The 24,992-nt window shown below is 39.7% G+C and overlaps 1 protein-coding gene across 3 annotated transcripts in view; it reads left to right on the forward strand.

The window, feature by feature from the left end:
* Positions 1-1,526: 1,526 nt before the first annotated feature.
* The window catches only part of RALGPS2 (Ral GEF with PH domain and SH3 binding motif 2), a 163,105-nt gene continuing 139,639 nt past the window's right edge, over positions 1,527-24,992 (forward strand). For all 3 annotated transcript variants that reach the window (XM_061383320.1, XM_061383322.1, XM_061383323.1), the window contains exon 1: positions 1,527-1,610. The gene's annotated coding sequence lies outside the window, so the exon portion shown is untranslated. The remainder of the gene's footprint in view (positions 1,611-24,992) is intronic.

Genomic DNA, 24,992 nt, shown 5'->3' on the forward strand with positions numbered 1-24,992 from the left:
TTCTTTACACATCACACATCCTCCCCTTTTCACCATTAGTCTGCTCTACTTTCCCTTGGTCTATTCTCATTTGACAGTTTGGTTGACCGTTTGCTTCTCCTAGTGATTTCATCATGATTTTTTTTTTTTTTAGGACTTTCTTTGAAAGTAAATGAAATAAAAATGAAAAGAACATGAACTTTACCTATCCTTTTTTTGTTTGCTCTTTAACAACTTTGGGTGTGGAGAAGGGGGCGGGGAGGTGCTTTAAAGAAGTAACTCTATTTAAGAGACAAGGGTTGAAGGGCATTCTAGCTTCCCTAACTAGAGTGAAGGGCAGTCATTGGAGAAAATAATTAGCATCCTACAATATATACGATTAATCTGTTCTGTTTAGGGGTAATTAGAGAGGAAAGAAAGTAAATGGGAAGGATTTTGTCGCTTTCCTGTTTTATGGGCAACGCTGGTTCACAGTATTCCTTTCACATTCTACCATACATTGCCTGGAGAGAGAGAGGCAGATCATCCAATAAACCATCCATTTCTAAATGGTCTAATGATACCATATACAAAGGTGGATCACCTTCCTTTATAGTCAGACTGCATCAAATGGTGCTAATTCTAAATAGGCCACCCGGTAGAGTGCACCCTCCGAAACAACACCCTTCCGCTGTTTAACGAAATCCATTCCTTTTTTATTCACAGGAAATATTTAATATTCCAGAATCTTGTTCTTGGATTCAACGAGAAAATATTGCTCACCTGAAACTCATCAATCTGAGACCCAAGGGATGCCAAAGTCCCTGTCATCTGCTCATTAAGCCAAGGGCATCACACAAAGGCCTACTTCTAACACCTCCTGAATCTTAATGAGAGAGAGTATTGATCTCTACAATTTATGATCCTACGGCAGTGGGGTGGCTCTTCACACGTGGAACCTCCTCACTTGTGCTCAGTGACTTCGAAAAACACCTCTAGCGCGGGCTGGATATAGTATCCGCGAGCCGAGGGTTTTCTCGGTTTCTTCGTTCTCTGGCCTTAAAGGTAAGGTGCCGGGCGCTGAAAGAGGCGGCCACCGCAGCGGATTCCACCGCGGAGGGCCGGGCGCGGGGAGCCGGTGGCCCGGCTGCTGCGGAGGCCCCACCTGTGCGTCCCTCCAATCCTTCCCTGCCCCCTCGTTTGGCTGGTAGCGGCCCCTCCTTCCGGCGGGCTCGAGGCGGAGGGACTGCGGCTGTGGGCGCGCACCGCGGCCCCGGGCCTCCGGGGACAGTTGGGCTCGGCCCGGCAAAGGAGCCGCTGGCGGGAGCGCGCGCCGGGAAGACCCCCGCCGGCCGCGACGCTCGGGGCCCGCGCGAGCGCGCTCGGTTGGTGCACGAGCGCGGCTCCGCCCCGCCTGCTCGGAGCGCGCCCCCGCCCGGCCCGCTCTCCTCCCCCACCCCCGGCGCGGACGGGGTGGATCCAGCTCACTCCCCTCCCCCGAGCGGCCGCGGCGGCGGCCGGCGCTGAATGAGAGACGCCGACTGCTCCGGTCGCTGAGCGCTAGCCTAGGCGGCGGCGGCGGCGGCAAAACGGCGGAACGCGAGGCCCGCGCCGTCCTTCCAACCTCCGAGGCGTTTGCCGGGGCTGCACAGGTCGGTGCCTTCGCCGCGGGCCTGGAGCGGAGTCTCGGTGGGCGGTGCGGGGGAGGGAAGGTGGGTGCGCTGCGACCCTAGAGCGGCGCGGAGCCGCAGCAGCGGCGGCGGCATCGCGGGGAATGGCGGCGCCTGGGGCGCTGCGGTGTGTGTCGTTCGCCCGGCCGCGGGCCCCGGGACTGCTCGCCCTCGTCGAGAAGAGGGGGTTGCGGGGCTCGGGCTGAGGGAGGAGGGGGCTCGGAACCCAGGGCCGCGCCTCCCTCGGCAGCTCGCTTTCGGCGTCAGGAGGCGGCCATGGGGTCCCCGCTCCGGCTCCCTGTCCTGCGGCCAGGGGTCAGCCCGTCTCGCCTCCCCTCGCTTCTCCCCTGGGTGGCGGAAGCCCCTGGCCTCCGCCCGCGCTGCCTTGGCGCCCAGCGGCACCTCAGCCTCTCTTCAGGTGAGCGGAGCCGGGGCTCCGGGAGCCGGAACCCGCCGAGGCGGGCCACACCCCCTCCCCAGCCCTCGCAGCTGCGCCTCAGAAGCCCGGCCGCCCGGCTGGCCGCCTTGCGGACCCGCACTCTCGCGGTCAGGGTGACCTGTTGCGGAGCGGCCCGCAGCCCGAGTCGCCCGCCGACTCGGACCCGGAGGGACCGGTCTTGCGCTGGCCCCGCGCGGCGGGACGCGGGGCCGGCGCCGCTGCCGGAGATCGGGTGTGCTGTACTGCTAGGAGCGGGCGTACTGAAAAAATAAAAAATAAGAGGTTCCCCCAGGGGTCTGATCAAACACTTGCAGAGCGGGGATATCTGTCTGCAAATATCCGGGATTCCATTGCAGTATCGGATTAGGTAGGCTCATAAACACCATGCTTTGGAGGTGATTTAAGAGAAACCCGAGCCAGGAGTGAGGAGCTGTTATCTGTATCTGGAAAATAACCTTAAACCTGTGCTGAGCTAAATTATGCCCCCACATGCCCCCATCAAAGCTCTTTTCCTGTAGCTGTATGTTGTGTAGACGCAGTCCAGTTTCACTGTACGTGGGCGTGTTTGGGAAGAAGCTGCGAGCTGATAGGAGGTACCTTAGTACAAATGTTAATTTGTTTTACCCAGGAGGGTTGAGGGAGGAGGAAGAAAGGGCACTGATGTTAGCTGTGGAGGAGGGGGCCATTGAAACACTAAATTTCTGTTGAAGAAAGCTCTGAAAAGAAATACAGAGTACCTGGCCTTTAAGATGGTTAAGAAGGAAATACAGTCAGCAGTTAATTGAGCTTTGTCTTTTACATGCCCAGGATTTTTAAATTTCGACACTGTAGTTGCTATAGAGAGCTTTGTTTTCGTACCGGTGTTTGTGAATTGATCTTGGTGTTTTTCTGTATTCACCATCAAGCCAGCTCTGTCTCTTTGAAGATGACCATCAGAATTTTGGGAAACTTTTGGATCTGAGCAGCATAGTATTACAGTCATAGATCATAGCTTGCTGGCTCTAAAAGCCTATTCCATCCAGATAATTATGGTTATACAGTGCTGTAGAATCATAAATAATGTGTGTTACTGTTACTGCTGCATATCTTCCTGGAGACTTTAGAATTATGAAGGATCTTATCCAAACGGTATTATTTTAATAAAAGCCTCTTACTCAAGCTTTGTAGGCATAAAGTTTATCGTCTAGCTTCAAAGATTTGGAAAAGTACTTGTTTTATTAGCTTACAGACCAAATGCAAGGACATTATTTTGAAATGGTAAGATCTACCTTTTTTTTTTTTTCCATTTTATTCCACCTTTCATTCAATTAAGAAATTTGACTTTAAAACACTGAGAATGGAACTCTGGAAATATTGTTCATTTTGCCTAAATCATTCCAGATTGCAATATGCTTTTCTGATACATTCTTTGATTATCAGCAAGAACTGACCAAAATGTCCTGAGAGAAAATATAACTACTTTAAAACTGACCTTGTGGATACTTGATGTTCTTTTATCATATATGTGAGTAGTGTATTTGTGTGTGTTTATGTACCTAGTACATGTCTCTTTCGGTTTAGTACCTGTCATTAGAGCTGAGACAGCAGTTTTTTGTAGTGAATGATGGATATATGTGTAAGTGAAATTGTTCTGTTGCAGTTTAAGGCACTTTTGTCCAGAGGCCCAGTTTGTACATTCATTCATTCATTCCACACATGTTTATTCGTTTTCTACTTGGTGCCAGTTAGTTGCCTAGTTGTTGGTGATACAACAGAGAAAAGGATAGGTCTGTGCCCTGATGGAGCTTAAAGGGTAGGTAGGCAGATTGTCAGATAACACTATTTAGCATTAGTTTACAACTTTAAGAAGTAAAAACTCCTCTGAAGAGTTTTTTTGGTTAAGGATATTTGTTGTGTTTTTCCTTCTAAGGATAGTGGGTATTATTACTGAGTGAACAAAAGCATCAAGACAAGTTATTTTAAAAATACACTGATGTTTATGTACTTTGGGTATCTGGTTCCCCAAAATAAACACTCTACCTTAAGTCACATGATGCACAGTTTACATGTGGTTAGACAGCTTTATACTTTTGGTTTATATAGTTAAATGAGATGTTTGCTAAAAATATTTTTCTTGGCACTTGTTTTTAAGGGAGTCTAATTCTTTTTTTTCCCTAAATTTTTTAAATCATTCCCTAAATTTTTTCTTCCTCTGGCTGTGTATGTGTGAGTGGACCAAGGTCCTATTGTTCTTCCTTAGAATGTAGTAACTGTTATCACTAAATCAGAGAATTCTGACGGAAATTTTTCTTTTTAAAATATGACAAACACTGGTATAGTTTGTCACAAATTATTGTTGTTGTTTAGTCGCTAAGTCATGTCTGACTCTTTTGAGACCCTATGGACTATATAGCCCACCAGGCTCTTCTGTCCATGAGATTTCCCAGGGAAGAATACTGGAATGGGTTCCCATTTCCTTCTCCAGGGGATCATCCCGACCCAGGGACCTTTGCAGATCACAAAACTTTTTAATATACTGCTGCTGCTAAGTCGCTTCAGTCGTGTCCTACTTCGTGCGACCCCATAGATGGCAGCCCACCAGGCTCCCCCGTCCCTGGAATTCTCTAGGCAGGAACACTGGAGTGGATTGCCATTTCCTTCTCCAGGGGATCATCCCGACCCAGGGACCTTTGCAGATTACAAAACTTTTTAATATACTGTTGATTCTTAAATATGTTGGTACTTCTTATTTACAGGAGTGCCAGCAATTAACATTGACCTTGTGCGTGTGCTCAGTCACTTTGGTCATGTCTGACAGTTTGTGACGCCTGCCAGACTCCTCTGTTCATGAAATTTTCTCGGCAAGAATACTGGAGTAGGTTGCTGTGCCCTCCTCCAGGGGATCTTCCCCACCCAGGGATGGAGTCCCTGTCTCCTGCATTGGCAGGCGTATTCTTTACCATGGAGCCACCGGGGAGGCCCAGAACATTGACCTTATGTAGGTATTATCATCTCCATTTTGAGCTGAGGAAATGGGTTTGAAAATGTGAGTACACCAACGAGCAAGCAGTGAACCTAAACCCAAGTCTTAGCTCTTACTACAGTGTGATGCTCCACCTGGGGAGTGTTGATGGGGGAGCATCCACATCCACTGCTGCAGTTCAGCATACGGTATAGCTGCTAGCCTGCCTTTCCAGAAATTTCTAAATAACTTTTAAACTCTAAACCCAACTGTTAGTTGAGATTTAATTAGACCTGTTTAGAATCTAAAAGTTCTGCTTTTTATTGCTGTATAAAAAAAGACAGTTTGGATCTACTTTTAATGATATAAATGTTTTGAGAATAAGATGTATTAAAATTAATCTTCTTTTCTGAATGTCAAGTTTTTATTGTATAACAACTGTATATAGAATAAAGCAAATAGCTTCACTCAGTTTTCAATAAAAAGATAATTCAGATAGCCTGAAACTCTGGCTTAACCTGAGTGAGATTTCTTGGAGAATAAATTACCCTCTAAATTGTTTTTTTTGTTTGTTTGTTTGTTTTTTAATATGTCTTACTCCCGTTGGTTTACGGATTTTCTTCAGTGAGAAAATAAAGATTGGACGTGATATATTTCAGTAGCTTGAAATTAATCTGGAGTCCTTCTTGATTAACATCTTGAACTTTTGGTTTAGGAAACCTTTTAACCATGTCATAGGAATAAAAACACTGAAATTTGAAATATGTGGCATCTGCCTATTCTATGGAAAGAAGAAAGTTTGAGTATATATTTAGTGAGTCCCTTTAGTCAGTAATGGCTAGTTAGGGATGTAGGAAGCAGTGTTCATAGGACTCAGCTTGAAGGTGTCTGGCAGCTTATGTGTGCCACCACAAGGAACTTTGATACAGGCTTTTGAATGACACATGGCTTTGGTGTATGAGAGGCTTGAAAATGAAGCCCTCACCTTGAGCTAAATTGATACCCTTCTGTTATTTTGCTTATATGACCTTTTCTCCAAACAGATTTTTCCTTTAGAGCTCTATTTCCTTGTTGTTCATTCTTGGAGAACCCTTTTCTGAAAACCTTGCCTAAAAAGCAGCCCCATCACACTCTACCCTCATCTTTATTTCTCTTCACAACAGTAATTTATCTGACATTAAAGCATATGTTAATTTGCTTATTATCTGCTTCCCTCTGGATATAAGGAGGGACCTTCCTTGAAGTCCTTCACAGGGTCAAAGACTTTACTCGCTGATGTCTTCCTAGCACCTAGAAAAGTGCCTGGCACAGTCAATGCCCAGATAAACTTTGTGGAGTGGTTGAATTAATTGATACTAAATGATACAAAAAACACTAGTTATGTTTCTTGAAAACAACAACACATTAACTTTTGACTTTAAATAATACACCTGTGCAGTTAAAAAGAAAGTTGTACCGTAAGACTTAAAATGAAAACCCCACCCCCTGAATAATTTTCCCTCCCAGGTCCTGCTTTTAGAACAATTATTTTTGATACATTTAGCTGGTTTTTTTTTTCTTTCTGATATTTATTTCCATATTTTAAGATATTACTTGTTTTTCAATTTTAGATATCTGTTGGTTTCCTCCTCTGGAAAATGAGTCTATGCTTTAGGGTTCTTAGGCCCGCTGAGCTTCCTCTCCCTTTATCTCCTTAATACAGTCACCTCCTATTACGTTATATCTCCTAATGTAACATATAGTTATGTAACTTGTTGTTTATAGTTTACATTATTATGACTTTGTGTATCTGTTTACTGTTGAACTATGCAGTATTCTATGATTGTATTTCATGGATTTAAAATTTTGGGGGGACTTCTCTGGTGGTCCAGTAGCTGAGACTCTGTGCTCCAGTGCAGGGGGCCTAGGTTGCATTGCTGGTCAGGGAACGAGATCCCACATGCCACAGCTGAGTTTGCATGCCACAGCTAAGACCTGTTGCAGCCAAATAAATAAATATTAAATTTTTTTTCTTTTTTTTTTTTTTGCTTAGTGTCCTATTTGTCTCCCCCCAACCCCGCCCCCACCAGGAACTGTCTCAGTATGTGCAAACACATCAGATTGATCACTTGATTTTTTTTTTTTTAATTAGAAATATCTCAGAGTTCCCTGTCCTTATGCCCAAATCAGCACTGGGGCTCTTCACTCTGCTGGGCATCAGCTTGTGATTTCCCTTTGTGACCCTGGGGGTTCTCTTTACCTTTTCCCTGTGTTAGGGTCCATGTTCTCTGGATCCCTGTCCTCCTCTTTCCCTGATTTACCCCTTTGTTTTGGTGAAATACATCCCTCAGTAACTTTCAAGAAAGAGTGTTTGAGGCGGTGAAATTTCTGAGACGTTTGCATTGCTGAAAATATCTTTCTTCTACCCTGACAGCTGGTTGATAATTTGGCCCGCCTCAGTGTGGGATTCTAAACTGAAGTAATTGTCCTTCAGAATTTAAGGGGTGGTACTGTAATTACCTAGCTTCAGGTGGCTGTTGAAAAGCCTTATGCCCTTTCATCTTCTTCATCCTTTCTACGTGACCAGTGTCTGTTGAGATCCTTTCTTGGTCATCAGTCTGTGTCTCTCGTGTCTTCTGTGTCTTGTGTGGGTCTTAGCGCATTTCTTCTGCGCAGGACTCACTGGGCACTTCAGCCAGCAGTGTCTGTATTAGATGAGAGGAGAGGTGATCATCTAGTGCGAGGCTGAGCCAGTTTTTTCTTTGAAGGGCTGAATAGTATTGTAGGCTTTGTGGGCAGTACCATGTGTTACTGCTACTCAGCTTTGCTTTTGCAGCATGAAGCTGCCGTAGACAGCACAGGCACGTGGTTTGCTGACCCCAGTCTGAGCACAGGTGGAAGGATTAGCCGTTGCTTTACTAGGAGTCCGGAGAGAAGACCAGAATTTGCAGACAGACATGATGGTGGTGGCTTGAGGAAGTTCTCATCTGAGGTTTTCTGTTAGTGGATGATAAGCAGGATCATTAGCTGAGAGTGAGGAAGAAAGGTTGTGTGTATCGGAAGTTTGACAAGGGGGAAAGTACATGACACAGTTGTCCATCAAAGAGTGGAAAAGTGAAGAGAATAGAGGAGAGGAATATATTGTGTTGGCTTGTCAGCATTAAGGGCTCACTTACCTGAGAGAGATGATTCTAAATTTCAGGTTCCTGGCTTTAATAGAAATATCTCTAAAATCTCACTAAATATGATATCTTACTAAAGGTCTCCCCCCTCCCCCCACAATCAGGTGAGGTTTTTTAAAATTAATCATCAGAACTATTCACATATAAGTACTGTATACTTATATGTGTATATGTTTTTATACATACAAACATGACCTATATAACTTCTCATTTGTAGAGAAATGCCAAAAGAAAGTACTATAATTTTTCCCAAATGCATATTTGATTTAGAAATCATTTGCTTATTCATTTTTTAAAAGCCATGGAGCATTTTCTGTGTTCCAGGAATAGTTCTTGGTGCTGGGGATACAGCTGTAAACAAAAATACAAAAACATTTGCCTTTATTACACTTATATTTTAACTAACATCATCGACATTAACAAAGAAAGGAACATTGTGCAGAGATGAGAAAATATAATGTTATTAAATGTATTTTTTTTCAGCTTTCTTGAGGTATAATTGACAAAATTGTGTAAGACATTTAAAGTATACAGAATGATGATTTAATACATGTTTACATTGTGAAAATGCTCAGCATCATTAGCTGTAAGACAGTGGTCCCCAACCTTTTTGGCACCAGAGACTAATTTCGTGGAAGACAGTTTCCATGGATAGGAGTTGGGGGTGGTGGTTCAGGCAGTAATGTGAGCAGTGGGAAACAGCAGATGAAGCGTCACGCACTAGCCCCCTGCGTGGCCCAGTCCTAACAGGCCGTGGACAGATATCAGTCCGTGACCTGGGGATTGGTATAAGGGAAGTGAAATCAAGCCGTGATGAGATACCCCTTCACATTACTAGAAGGGCTAGAATTTAAAAAGTTTGGTGATGTAGCAAGTATAGGTGTGGATGTTGAGAAATTGGATCCCTCAAACACTAACAGAAATATAAAATTATGTAGCTTCTTTGGAAGATAGTATGGCAGTTCTTAAGGAGATTAAATGTTGAGTTACCATTATGACCCAGCAGTTCTTTCCTAGGTATATACCCAAGGAAGATGAAAGCATGTCTCCATAAAAAAATTGTTCCCAAATGATTATGGCAACATTATTCATTGTAAGGAAAAAAATAGAAATAACACAAATGTCTATCACCCAACAAGTGAATAAACAAAATGTGATATATCCATCCAATGGGATTATTATTTAGCCCTTAAAAGGAGTAAGGTATGATACATGTTATATCATCAGTAAATTTTGAAAATATTATGCTTGGTGAAAGAAGCAGTCACAAAAGGCCTGATATTATATGATTACATTTGTATGAAACATGCAGAACGGGAATCTGTAGAGATAGAAAGCTGATTAGTGATTGCGTGAGGTTGCAGGTAGGGGATGGGAAGGCCTAAAGAGTATAGGGTTTCTTTTTAAGATTTTAAAAATGTGCTACAGTTGACTGCATTGATAGTTCTACATGCCATTGAACTGTATACGTTTTCTTTTTGGCCTCTCCGTGTGGCTTGTCGTATTTTAGCTCCCTTATCAGTGATTGAACGTGAGGCCTTGTCAGTGAAAACTCAGGAGTCCTAACCACTGGACCACAAGGGAAATTCCTGAATTGTGTACTTTAAATGGATAAATTGTATGGTATGTGACTTATATTTCAAAGCTGTTTAAAAAAGCAAGACATGGCAAAAATAATCAGTGATATGAGGCAATGTCATTATATTTAATTGAGAAAAGCAAGTTACAGAGAAAAGTATAAAATATCCCATTTTAATGAAATAGTAAAAATCCAATGTTTATTACAGAGTATAAGTGATCTTGTAAGATTGAAAAATGTTGCACACCAGATGTAAACATTTGTTACCTAGGTGGTCTTAGGTAAAAAAGAGGGAGAGAAAGAAGGGAGAAAATAACTTGAAGGAAAAGGGCTTGATATAGAAGAAAGCATTTATAACATAATAAACATAAATCTTGAAAAGAAAATGGTAGTTGTCTATGTGGTGAGATACCAGGGTTTTTTTCTTTGTCTTATTATATTTTTCTGGATTGTTTGATTTATTTTATCAATATAAATATCTAAAACTAAATAAGAAACAATACAAATAAAACATTTATGAAATCTGAAAAAATGCAGCAGTTTGTTTTCCATAATAGCACCCAACTGGAAACAAGCCAGATGCCCATCAGCAGAAAAATGTAGCAATAATTTGTGGTATGCTCTATACTGGAATACTATATATCAGTGAAAAAGAAGGAACTACTGCTATACTTAGCAAATATGGGTGAATATCACAAACTATTGATAGAAATCAGACACAAAAGAGTATGTTCTGTGTGATCCTCTTTTCTTGAAGCTCAGGAAAAGGTCAAACTCATCTCTGTTGTTGGAAGTCAAAGTAGTGGTTAAGGGTTGAAACTAGCAGAGCAAGACTTCTGGAGTGCTGGAAATGCTCTATATCTTTATTTGACTGGTGGTTACATGCACATCTACATAGTAAAAATTCATAAGTACATTTTAGTGTTTATGTGTATCTCAATAAAAAAAGTAAAACACATCAAGCCAGAAAAAAATGAAAAAAATAAGCTTTAAAAAATCTGGTGCTCATGTAAAAAGTCTTTGTATACTTTTAAGGATACTTATATCATTTCCAAAGACAGTTTCTCTCTGCCTTCAGTTTTTTATTAATTAATTTTTAATTGAAAGATAATTGCTTTACATAATTGTGTTGGTTTCTGCCAAACATCAGCACGAATCAGCCATATCTGCCTTCATTTTTAATGGTTGCATCATATCACTTTCTGTGGGTGCATCATAATTTATTTAAGCAGTCTCTCGATGGAACTCTTGGGTTGTTTCTAACTTTTATATACTGTAAAGAGCGGTAGAGTTCGCATTTTTTCTTATACTTCTTCCTGTACTTTTCTGGTCGTTTCCTTTTGATGAATTCCTAAAAGGAGGATGGTTTGCTTGTTTGAAGGTTAAGTACATTTGCATTCTTGCCTGTGCCGTATAATTGTTTCTCTGTACTCTCACTGACTTGGTGATTAACTTTACAAACATAGATTTTGATCTGTTATGTAATAAATTCTTATTTTAATTTGCATTTTAAAATATTTTTGGTGAAATTTATATTTTCATGTTTTTGGACATGTAGGCTATAATTTCCTTTTCATATCTTATATACTTATTGCTTGTATTCTTATCTCTTAAAAGTCTTTTAAGCAGGTAAGTCAAGTAAACAAAAAATACATAAAGATTAATACACTTAACACCTCAGATAGAAAAAGACAAATAAATACCAAATGATATCACTTACCTGTGAAATCTAAAATATGATACAAATGAACTTATCTGTGAAGCGGAAACAGACTCACAGAGAGAACAGACTGGTGGTTGCCAGGCAGGCGGGTTAGGGGAGGGGTGGATTGGGAGTCTGGGGTTAGCAGATGCAAGCTGTTATATAGAATGGATAAACAAGTTCCTGTTGTATAGCACAGGGGGCTATTTTTAATATCCTGTGACAAACCATAATGGAAAAAAAAAGAAAAATACAGTTAACTTGAGAAATGAAACATTACCAGTGCAGTTGAAGCATCCTGTTGCTTAACATTAATAACATGTTAGAGCTCTTCATGTATGAAGAATATTGGTTTTGTTGCTTGTTGTAGACCTTTTCCCTATCTTATTTTCTGTCATATAACTTAGTATTTCTGTGGTGGTTCAGACAGTAAAGAATCTACCTGCAATGCAGGAGACCTCAGTTCAGTCCCTGGGTTGGAAAGATCCCTTGGAGAAGGAAATGGCAACCACTCCAGTATTCTTACCTGAAGAATCCCATGGACAGAGGAGCCTGGTGGGCTACAGTCCATGAGATTCAAAGAGTTGGATGTGACTGAGTAACTATCTCTTTTTAGAGTCTTTTATTAAATCTGTATTGGCTTCAGTTGTGAGATATTCTGTTTAATAAACAATTAAGGATAGAAATATACTGTCAGTTAAACCATGACACTCTTAGTTTAAGAGGCATCCTAATTTCAGAGATGTTAAAAGATGAGAAAATATTCATCCTAGAATTGATGAAATATATATATATGTTTGGCTGTATGTGTGTGTTGTATGTTTTCTTTAGTCAGATTTATCAGTCTTTTCTACTATTTCCTGTTTTTCTATTGTCAGTCCTAGACTTTCCTACGCCAACATTAAAAAAAAATTCACCTAGTTTTACTTCTAGTATTTTTATGCCTTAAACATTTTTCATCTTTAATTCATCCTGTTTATTTTAATGTAAGATCTAGTTTTTGTCCTTTTACCCAAATAGTTAGCCAGTTGTCATAAAGTTAAAGGCCACTAGCAGTTTTTTGAATAAGTAATGAATGATACAGTCAGATGTGCTTTTTGAAAAATATTAATATGGCAGTGGGTCTTGGTTGGGTTTAGTCTAAAAAGTCCCAGTTGCATTTTCTATTAAATGTATATCTTAATTCATTTGCAATAAGAGGAATATGAACATTACAACTGTGATTTCATATTGCCTTAAATAATGCATCTGAATATTCTTGGAATCAGTCAAATAATTAAAACAATTTTTTGCCACATAGACCATGGTTTTAATCCTGTGCTTAAAATTTGTGTGAATCTGGGCAAGTTACTTAATTTTTCTTAATATTCAGCCTCCCTGTTTGTGAAATGGGCATAGAAGTGTCTTCTCATAGGATCGCTGTAAGGATTAGATGAGGAGATATAAAAGCAAAGTACTAGGTTGAATTAGTTCTTAACTCTTCCTCCTTTCAGGACCGTGAAGATCAAGTGTACTAATCACAGCCTAGCTTCTCTTGTATCTGGGGTTACTCTAGATCTCTAGGGTTACTTGAGTAAAGAATTCGTTAGACCTCTTCAAATTCTGATTTAGGTGTCTCAGGATTTGACTAGAACTTTTCTGGCCTCCTGGAAGTAGCTTACATGACAGATCTGTCTGTTTTCTGTTGTTGCTTTTAAGCTGCTCTTCTGTGAATGTGCTGAAATCTTCATAGCTTTTAGGGTTTTGTAGGTAGGGGATTCGTATGTATTTTAGGTTTCACTGATACAGCTTTTATTCTGTCAGTTGTCATTAGGATAACCTCTGCTGCTTTTCTTTCACAGTTTAGATTTGTGGATATATTTTTTAATAGGTTTGTGTGGTTCAGATCCCATTTCTTAGGGCTGAGGGTCCAGGGGTAAGTCTATTAAAAGGGAAATGTTTTGAAGATACCCTTGGATAAGAAACTCCTCTTTTGACTTGCTTCTTTTTGTCAGCAGTGTTTTTGAATGGTTTCTGTGAGCCCAGTACTTGCGAATGTTATCCTTGGAGGAGTAAGTTCTAGATCTTGCACTGGTTGTTTACATCTTCTTGGTGAAGAGGAGAGAGAGAGATGAAATCTTCTATATGAAACCACAGTAAATCACATGAGATTGTACGTAGTTATGTGTCAGATTGAAGAGCAGTGTGCAGGAGAAGAGGGGGGAGTTATGTGCTCAGTGAGGGCAGGAGTGGTCCTTAGGAAATGTGTTTCATTAAGGTGGTAAGAACATAAACTTTGGGGAGCAGCAGTACTGAAGTTACAGCAACAGCAATCAGTTTTGGCATGCTTTGGCCCGAAGGGTTTTTGGAGGTTTTGGAAATAATTTGATAAAATGAGACCAAATTATTCAGTCCTTAGAAGTAAAGCAAGTTAAAATTTAAGGGATAACATATACTGTTACTGACTTTTGGCTTCTCACTCTATTTCCTTTCTTTTTAAGGTTGTAAATTGATCAATTGTAAATGAAGATTGGAGGGAAAATCCAAACTGTTTAGAACCAGTGTTGTTTTTTTTTTTTTCCCCCAAAAGGAGGGGGTTTCTACATAAGTTATATATGTATTGGGTTATCCTCCCAACAAGAAGATTTAAAACAACATTGATAGGAAAGTAGCATTGATAAGTTATATGTTTGCTTTTTCCTTTCTGTCCCTCTTACTTGGTTTTAGCTAATTATGTAGCAGAAAGTTTTCATTTCAAAGTCTTTCCCCTGCCATTGAAAAAGCCAAGGGGTGTAGGGTCAAACTCATCTGCAAAAGGATATTTTGAGCTATAATTCTGCAGGTTCGAACTTGGGGGAACCAGAGTACTGTTGAGGCCTCTATGCTGTGTGTGAGCAGCTGTGAATTGGCTGTAGTAATAGTGTCAGCACATCTAGACCCCTCTTCTGCTTCAGTTCAGTGCGGTGCAGCGGACGTAGCTACGAAGGGAGAGGGTTATTGACGTTTACTACTTCTGTCTGAGCAGAATTGAAAATGATAGACGATGATGGGCTTTCCTTGTCTCAGTCGTAATATCGTTGCTGTCGTGTGGCCACCCTCAACTTAACAATCACTGGGCCTATGTCCCATGTCTTACTTGTGTGACACTGTAAATTATATGATCTCCTTAATAACAACCAAAAGTTGTATTTATGACTGCTTAATTACTATAACTAAATAGATTAAAAATACTGACAAGACTTTTGAGCCCCAGATGAAGGGTGACTTGGCTGACTCAGTGTCCCAGACATGTGTTTGATAATTCTGGTGTGCCTGCAGTTCCACAGTACATTGCAGAGGAATAGACCTCAATAGCTATGTTTTTAACCACATAAAAGCTGTATTCCACCTGATTGATCCAGGAGTGGGCATTTGACCTAAGGGCTGCTAATCTGTAAACCAGCTAACAACCTAGCATTGTCTGGTGGGGAAAATTACAGCCATGTATAGGGAACATGGAGTTAATTTGCCACTGAGCCATGAGAGCCTAAGCTGGGAAGATAACGTTAGCGTGGAGTCCTGTAAAACTAAAGTTTAAGAGACTGGAAAGTTAAGTATAAGCAGAAGCTGTGAGTTACAGAAATGGTAAAGGAGTTGAGGAAGCCAGTTGGTAACCAGAAGAGAATGAGGCATCTGTGATGAGAGAAGCACAAAATTGTAAGCAGGAAGCCATGTGGTGAGAGAGGGATGGGCACAGAGCCTGAGACTGGAGATTGTGCTGTCTGGCTCTGTAGATACTCCTCTCCGGTTACTCCAGGACTTCTGTGGCTCCTGCCCTTCTGGAGACCCCATCCCGTTTTTTCCCCAGGAAAGCGTGCAGGCGTTGGTGTCAGACTTTTGGCAGTAGAGTTCTGGCTCTGTCTTTTACTACTTGTGTGACCTTGGAAAGGTTGTTTTAACTCCTCTGTCTCATTCCTTATGTGTAAAAAGTGAGCATCATAAGTAATATTGATACCTTTCCTTATGGGGCTGATGTCAGGATTAAATGAGATGACACAAAAGTTTTAATAACAATAGTAAGATCATAACCAGTGTTCAGTGAGTAGTGTCATACATAACATGCTCTTTAGGGTAATTTGAATGAATTTCTTGCAACTAAAAGAGCCTAAGGAAATAATTTGCTTGGAGATTCACTTAGAGAAGTGCAGCCTAGTGTGTGGGTTGAGTAATCAGGGTTATTTTAGGTAGTGAACAGGGCACTAAAAAATAGTCTTATTCACCTTATGAGTAATGGGACTTGCTGTATTTACTCACATACCTTCTTTTATTGTATTTTGCTTCATTGTAGTTCACAGATACTTTGTTTTTTACAGTTTGAAGGTTTGTGGCAACCCTCCATGAGCAAGTCTGTTGGTGCCTTTTTTCCAGCAGCATTTGCTCACTTCTTGTCTCTGGGTCGCATTTTGGTAATAATTCTCAAAATATTTCAAGCTTTTTTCTTATTATATTTGTTATGGTGATCTGTGATCAGTGAACTTTGATGTTACATTGTAATTGTTTTAGGACACCCCAAACCTTCCCCATATACCATAGTGAGCTTAATGTGTGCATTCTGTCTACTCCACCAACTGGCCATTGATGTCTCCACCTCTACTGATCTCTGTCCATCTGTTGAGGCCTCCCTATTCCAAAAAAATGGGGTATTGAAATTAGGCCAAGTAATAACCCTACAGTGGCCTCTTAAGTGTTCAAGGGAAAGGAAGAGTGGCACGCCTTTCACTTGAAATCAAAAGCTAGAAATGATTAAGTTTAGCATGGAAGACATGTTGAAAGCCAAGATAAGAAAGCGGAACCAGCCTTATTGTTCATAATGGATCTGAACAGAAGATCAAACCAGTTACAATATTCTATTAGGGGAAGGCCCCAACTCTCTTCAGTTGTATGAATACTGGGAGGGGTGAAGAAGCTGCAGAAGAAAAGTTTGAAGCTATCAGAAGTTGGTTCACGAGGTTTAAGGAAAGAAGCCGTCTCTGTAACATAAAAGTGCAAGGTGAAGCAGCAAGTACTGATGAAGAAGCTGCAGCAACCTGGCCAAAAGTTTTAGCTAATGAAGGTGGCCACACTAAACAACAGGTTGTCAATGTAGACAAAACAGCCTACTGTTGGAAAAAGATGCCATCTAGGACTTTGACAGGTAGAGAGGAGAAGCCAAAGCCTGGCTTCAGAGGACGGGTTGACTCTCTTGTTAGGGACTAATGTATCTGGTATCTTTAAAGTGAAGCCAGTGCTCATTTACCTTTCCTCAAATCCTGTGGCCCTTAAGAATTATGCTAAGTCTTCTTTCCCTGTGCTGTACAAATGGCGTAATAAAATCTTGATGGTAGCACATTGGTTTACATGTTTGTTGTGGTTTTTTTTTCCAAGACAACTTTTATTGACGCATAGTTGATTTACAGTGTCGTGTTTCAGGTGTACAGCAAAGTGAAGCAGTTATTTTTTTTCAGATTCTTTTCCATTATAGGTTCTTGCAAGATATCAAGTATACTTCCCTGTGCCATACAACAGGTCCTTGTTGTTTATCTAATTTATATACAGTAGTATGTATCTGTTAATCCCAAACTCCTAATTTATCCCTCCACTTCCCGTTCCCCTTTGGTAACCATAAGTTTGTTTTCTATGTCTGTGAGTCTGTTCTGTTTTATAAATAATTTCATTTGTATCACTTTTTTAGACTATACATATAAATAATGTGATATTTGTCTTTGACCTACTTCACTTAGTGTAATAATCTCTAGATCCACCCATGTTGCTGCAAATGGCATTATTTCCTCCTTTTTTTTTATGGCTAAGTAATATACGACTGTATAAATCTCACATCATCTTTATCCATTCATCTGTTAATAGACATTGGGTTGCTTCCAAGTCTTTGCTATTATAAACAGTGCTGCTGTGACCATTGAGGGGGGTGCATCTTTTCAAATTAGTTTCTGTCTCTTTCGGATATATGCCCAGGAGTGGATTGCTGGATCATGTGGTAACTATTTTTTAAGCAGTCTCCATACTGCTCTCCATAGTGGCTATACCGATTTACATTCCCACCAACAGTGTTTACGACGTGTTTTACTGAATATTTTAAGTCTACTGTTGAGACTTACTGCTCAGAAAAAAGATTCCTTTCAAAATATTACTGTTCATTGACAATGCACTTGGTTCCCAAGAGATGGAGATGTTCAAGATTAGTGTTGTTTTCATGCTTGCTAATACATCTATTCTGCAGCCCATGGATCAAAGAGTAATTTTGACTTTCAAGTCATTATTATTTAAGAAATATATTTTGTAAGGCTATCAGTGAAAGTGTTAGTCATTCAGTCATATCTGCCTCTTTGCGACCCCATGGATAGTAGCCCACCAGGCTCCTCTGTCCATGGGATTCTCCAGGCAAGAATACTGGAGTGGGTTGCCATTTCCTTCTCCAGGGGATCTTCCTAACCCAGGGATCAAACCCAGGTCTCCTGCATTGCAGACATAGTCTTAACCGTTTGAGCCACCAGGGAAGCCCGTAGCTGTCACAGATGTAAGGCTATGGCTGCCACAGATAGTGATTACTTTGATGAATCCAGGCAAAGTAAATTGAAAACCTTCTGGAAAGGATTCACCATATTTGCTGCCAGTAAGAACATTCATGATTCCTTGGAAGAGGTCAAAATATCGACATAAATAGGAGTTTGGAAGAAGTTGCTTCTGGATGACTTTAAAGGGTTCAAGATATAAGTGGAGGAAATAACTAGCGATGGTGGAAATAGAACTGTAAGTGGAGCCTGAATGTGTGATTGAATTGCTACAATCCTATGATTGCTGCTGCTGCTGCTAAGTCACTTCAGTTGTGTCCAACCCTGTGCGGCCCCAGAGACAGCAGCCCACCAGGCCCCACTGTCCCTGGGATTCTCCAGGCAAAAACACTGGAGTGGGTTGCCATTGCCTTCTCCAGTGCATGAAAGTGAAAAGTGAAAGGGAAGTCGCTCAGTCATGTCCGACTCTTCATGACCCCGTGGACTGTAGCCTATCAGGTTCCTCCGTCCATGGGATTTTCCAGGCAAGAGTACAGAGTGGGTTGCCATTTCCTTCTCCAATCTCATGATTAAACTCGGATGAATGAAGAGTTGCTTTTTATGGGTGAGCAAGAAAGTGTTTCCTTGATATAGAATCCTCTGGTGAAGAAGCAGTGATGATTGTTGAAATTTTAACAAAGAGTTTAGAATATTACAAAAACTTAATGATAAAGCAGTGGCAGTGTTTGAGAGGATTGACTCCAATTTTTGAAAGAAGTTCTGTAGGTAAAATGCTATCAGTCAGCATTGCATGCTATAAGAAAATCATTCATGAAAGGAAGGGTCAGTCACTGTGTCAGGCTTCATCTTTGTCTCATTTTAAGAAATTGCCACAGCCACCCCAACCTTTGGTAGCCACCAACATGATCATCAGCAGCCATTGACATTGAAGCAAGACCCTCCACCAGCAAAATGATTGACTTGCTAAAGGCTCAGATGGTGGTTAGCGATTTTTAGAAATAAAAGATGTTTAAATTAAGGTATGTCCTTTTTTTAAGACATAATGCTATTGTACACTTAATTGACCGTAGTATAAACATGACTTATATGCACTGGAAAACCAAAAAACTGGTATGACTTGCTTTATAGCAATATTTAGTTTATTGCAGTGTTCTGGAACTAAACCCAGAATATCTCAGGGATATCCTTTATTTTTCAACCATTTACTAGTTGCTTGGAGCTGTTCTAAGTATTTTACCTGTATTAATTCATTGGATCATCACAATTAACTGTTAAAGAATGTACGGTTGTTACCTTCATTTTAAAGAGGTAGAAACTTAGCAACAGGAAGGCTAACTGTCTTGCTTTATATTATACAGTATGTAAGTAGCAGAACTAGGAAATGAACCCAGGTGGTATGGTTATAGTTTTAGGCTTTTTTGAAAGCATCTATGTCTTTTTCAGTTTTTATTTACCATTTTAAATGAAGCCAAGGAGAAGGTTTGAGTTTGTTGCTACAGTTTCTTTTACATTATTCTAGTGCTTCTCTCCCGTTTTAATAAAGAGTTAGCATCTAGTTATAGAGTATTAGGTGGGCAAGATAGTGATACTAGGTAGTATACTATCGTAAGAGGCTTATACTGTATGTGAAGTGGTACTGTCCCTTGAAGTTAGACCATGGTAAGTCGAAAGTTATATGCTGTAAATCCTGAAGCAATTCTATTTTTAAAAAGGTTGAAGGTAATAAGCCATCAAAAGAGATAAAGTGAAGTCAGAGTTATACTTATTTAATTCAAAAGAAGGCATTAAAAAAAGGAGAAAAAGAACCTTGGACAAATAGAAACAAATTGTAAGATAATAGACCTAAATTTGACCAGATTGGGAATCATATTAAATATAAATGGTCTAAACAGAGATTCTCAGATTGGGTTAAAAAGCAAGACTCAACTATATCCTTGCCTATAAAAAATATGCTTTACATATAAAGATGCAAACCGTAAAGGATGGAAAAAGATACACTCTACTCACAACAGTCAAAAAGAAAGATGGAGTGACTGTATTAATATTAGACAAAGTAGACTTCTTCAGAGCAAAGGATATTTCCAAGAATAAAGGATGTCATTAAAAAATGATAAAGAGGTCAGTTAATCAGGAGGACATAACGGATCTAAACATTTGTGCCTCTAAGAACAGAACTTCAAAAATGGATAGCGCTCCAAGGAGAAACAGTCAAATATGCAATTTTAGCTGGATGTTTCAATACCCTTTCTTGAGAATTTAAAAAATTGACCTAATTAACATTTACAGAATATTTCATCTAACAGCAGCGGAGTATTATTCTCAGGTCTCTTTAAATGTACATAAAGCATTTTCCATTATGGACCATATTTTGGGTCATAAAGTAAGTCTCTATAATTTAAAAGGATTGAGATCTTATGTTCTCTGATCACAGTGGAATTAAATTAGAAACAGAAAACTTTGGAAAATTTACTAATACTTGGAAACTAAATAATGCAATTCAAAGAGATTAAACGTTTTGTACCGAATGAAAATGAAAACAGAACATACCAGAATTTGTGGGATTCCATTAAAGCAATACTTAGGGGGAATTTGTATCACTGAATGCCTGTATTAGAAAAATCTCTCAAATTAATGACCTCTACTTCTACCTTAAGAAATTAAAAAGCAAATTAAACCAAAGTAATTAGAAGAGAGGAAATGGTATAGACCAATGTGGAAATTAATGTATAGAAAACAGACAAATAGTAGATAAAATCACTACAACCCCAAACTGCTTCTTTGGGAACATCAGTAAAATGGATAAAGCTTTAACCAGACTTTCAGAGTTATCATCATTACAGACTCCACAGATAATGAAAGGACAACAGGAAAGTATTATAGACAGCTTTATGTCTGTAAATTTTATAACAAGAAAAAGATTGTTCAAAGACATATACTCAGGAGTAGACAACCTGAGTGGCTGTGTATCTATTAGAAAAATTGAATTTGTCATTTAAATATTTCCCCCAAAACACCATTCAAGCCCAGATGGTGAATTCTACTAACCATTTAAGAAATAAATTATATCAGTTCTGTACAAACACTTGAAAAAATTGCAGAGGAGGAGTGCTTCCTAATTTTCTTTGTGAGGCCAGCATAACCCTTATACTTAAACAAGATATAGACTTTATGAGAAAAGAAGTCTGCACAAAAATATTCCACATGCAAAAATTTTAAATTATAGGAAATTGAAGGCGACATTTTATTAAAAATATATATATAATGACCAAGTGGAGTAATCATTCAGGAATGCAAGGTTAGTTTAACATTTAAAAAGCAGTAAATGTAATTCACTCTATGAACCAACTAAAAAAGAAAAACCATGTAATCATCTCTATAAATGCAAAAATAAAAACATTTAATAGTCTTACGTCCATTCCAGATAATACCTGAGCACAACAAGATTAGAAAGGAACTTCTTCAACCCAATAAAGAGCATATCCCCCCAAAACTACGGATAATGTATTTTTAATGATGGAAAACTAAATGATTTCTCCCTGAGACCAGAAGCAAGGTTGTCTACTCTCACCACTTCTGTTCCACACTGTACTATAAATTCTAGACACTACAGTCAAGCAAGCAAAAAAGATAAAAGGCACCTAGAATGGAAAGGAAAAAGGAAAAGTATCTCTTTTTTCTTTTTTAAACACAACTGTTAGAAAATCTGATGGAACCTATGAAACTACTGGAACTGCTAAGTTTTGTAAAGTTATGGGATACAGGATCAATGTAGAAATATCAGTTGCACTTCTTTATACTAGCAACAAACAGAAATTGAAATTTAATACAACCGATACCATTGACAATAGCAACATGTATGCAATACTGAAAACTACACGGCAGTGCTGAGCAAAATTAGAGAGCATTTAGATAAGGCAGGAGACATTCTTTGTGCATGGGGTCAGAGACTCATTGCTGCTAAGGTGAAAGCTCTGCCCAGTTGAGTTATTGATTCACTGCAAGCCCAATCAGAATCTTAGCAGGCTTTTTCTGTAGAAATGGACAAGGCGATTCTGAAATTCATGTAGAAATGGCCAGGACCCAGAATATCTAAAACAACTTTGAGAAAGAAGAACGGGCTTGGAGAGCTAATACTACCTGATATCACAATTCATTGCAGAACTAAAGTAATCAAAACAGTGTAGTATTGGTATAAAGATTGAGAAATAGATCAATGGAATAGAAGAGTCCAGAAAAAAGTCCAATAAATATATGGACAACTGAATTTTAATGCAAGTACAAAGGCAATTTATTGAAGAAAAGATAGTCTGTTAAAAAAAATGATGCTGGCTCAATTGGATATATATCTATATATAAGCAAATGAACTTCATCTATACCTTGTAGTGTATACAAAAATTAAATCAAAATGAATCATAGACCTCAATGTAAAACCTGAAGTTATAAAACATGGAGACAAAAACAGGGCAAAATCTCTGTAACCGTGATTTAGGTACAACACCAAAAGCACAGCCCAAAAAACAACACAATGATGAATTGAACTCCATCAAATTAAAGTGCGTGCCCTTTGAAAAATATTAAGAGATGCTTAGTAAGCACCTGTGGAATTGAATTGGTTCTTTGGTCCTCCTGGTATCCTGACCTGGAACTGGGGATCATGGGCTCCTGTCTCTCTTCAGATCACAGCTGTTCCAGTGGCCCTCTGTGGCCCTTATTTTTCTCACCTGTAACATGTATGGTTTGGACCACATGATTTCCAAGGTTCCTTCCAGCTTAGACACCTAACATGTCTGTGAAACAATTGACTTGCAAAGCAATATCTACCATTAAATGTATTTTTAAAAATAAAAATTAAAAATTTTTTAATTCATTTGGTGAAGTCGTTCTCAAATGAGGCAGTTTGTCCCCCAGGGGACATTTGGAGTATCTGGAGATGTTTGATTGCCAAAACTAGTTAATGGCATCTAGTGGATAGAGACCACAGATACTACCAAACAGCCTGTTATGCATAGCCAAGTCCTCCTCACACAGAATTATCTAGTCCCAAATATCAGTAGTGCCAAGGTTAAGAAATCCTAGTATAGAATATCTAAAATCTGTTTAGCTGCTTATTATTTGAAACTTGTGGTATTACACCTTCCTATGTTGAACTCGATGGGCATGAATTTGAGTAGACTCCGGGAGTTGGTGGTGGACAGGGAGGCCTGGCGTGCTGATTCATGGAGTTGCAGAGTTGGACATGACTGAGGGACTGAACTGAACTGATGTCGAACATATTCTTGGTAAAACAAGTTGCTTAATAAAATCCTTTGGAGAACATTGTGTCTTAGATTTTGGGGAATGTGTGTAGATGATGTATTTATGAGACTCTTATTTTTGAAATAATTTTTATATAACTGTGGGGAATTGATCAATTTGGATATGTTGAAGTTTGTGTTCTCATACCATTTAGAAAAAATATATATTTTTTGGAATTCCCTGGTGGTCCAGCGGTTAAGAATCCAGCTTGCACTGCAGGGGATATGAATTTGATCCCTGCTCAGGGAGTTAAGATCCCACCCACATGCCGCAGAAAAACTAAGCTCACTCGCCTCAACTACTGAGCCCATGCGCCACAGCTGGAGAATCCATGTGCCAGAACAAAGATCCTGCATGACACAACTAAGACCCGACACGGCCAGATAAATAAAAATTAAAAAATGTTTTTAAAAACTTACCACCACCATACATATAATTTCCCATCCTAGTCTAATAGAGGCCACCAGTAGAGCTTAATTTTAATGGATGAACTAAAATTTAGTTTTTTAAATAATCTGAAATTTACGTTTGCTGCTGCTGCTGCTAAGTCGCTTCAGTCATGTCCGACTCTGTGCGACCCCATAGACAGCAGCCCACCAGGCTCTGCCATCCCTGGGATTCTCCAGGCAAGAACACTGGAGTGGGTTGCCATTTCCTTCTCCATTGTGTGAAAGTGAAAAGTGAAAGTGAAGTCGCTCAGTCGTGTCGGACTTGTAGCGACCCCATGGACTGTAGCCCACCAGGCTCCTCCACCCATGGGATTTTCTAGGCAAGTGTACTGGAGTGGCTTGCATTGCCTTCTCCGGAAATTTATGTTTAAGATTCGCTAATGCCTACTTTGCTACCTTTTTGCCAATATTCCACAAATAGGCCGAGACCCAGGTTCTCAGATTGGAGAATTTAATCAGTTTATATGGTGATGCTTAGATCTTAGTATTTTTTGTTTTCTTGTTACTTAAAAAAAAAAGAGAGAGAACCTAGGGGAGAGAGAAAATAGGTTTTAGTGGAAGAATGAAGGAAATGAACAGGGATTTGAATTGGGTTGAGAACATTGGCCCTTAATATGTTGCCTTATGAGAAGTGGTATTTTTTCAAATAGAGGGAAATTAGGAATTTTGTATATTCAGTTTGATAAGTAGTTTGCTGCTAATACAAGTTTATCTACAGCTGCACCCAGAAGACTGATGTTACACAGTTGAATTTAGTCCACGCATAGCCGCCTTCTACATGTTAATCCCACCTGTTGTACTGAAGGAGTATTTTCTGAGATAGAATCTATCCCTGTTTTTGTTCTAGGCCAGGAGCTGGCTGACTTTCCATCAAGGCCCCAGATAGTAAATACTTAAGGCTTTTTTCTCTGTAGGCCATACAGTCTGTGTTGCATCTATTCAGGTCTGCCTTTGTAGCATAAAAGGAACCATAAACAGTACAGAAATGAAGAAGTGTGGCTGTATCCCAGTAAAACATAATTTACAAAAATGAGCCTGGGTCCAGCTTGTAGATCATAGTTTGCCAACCCCTGTTGTAAGCCATCAGCATTTTCTCTTTGGAACATTTGGCATTTCTGGTTAGTTTCCCAGTGGTGGCTGGTTGCAGATGGAAGAAAGAGGTACCTTGTCACTTGCAGCTGCTCTGCTGTATTGAATGGCTTTTCTTGATGATGGTGTAGGGTAAGTAGATGATAAGAGCTTTAACTGAGAAAGAGAGTTAACTCCTTAA

Source organism: Bos javanicus, chromosome 16 (assembly GCF_032452875.1).
Source record: "Bos javanicus breed banteng chromosome 16, ARS-OSU_banteng_1.0, whole genome shotgun sequence".
Lineage (NCBI taxonomy): Eukaryota > Metazoa > Chordata > Mammalia > Artiodactyla > Bovidae > Bos > Bos javanicus.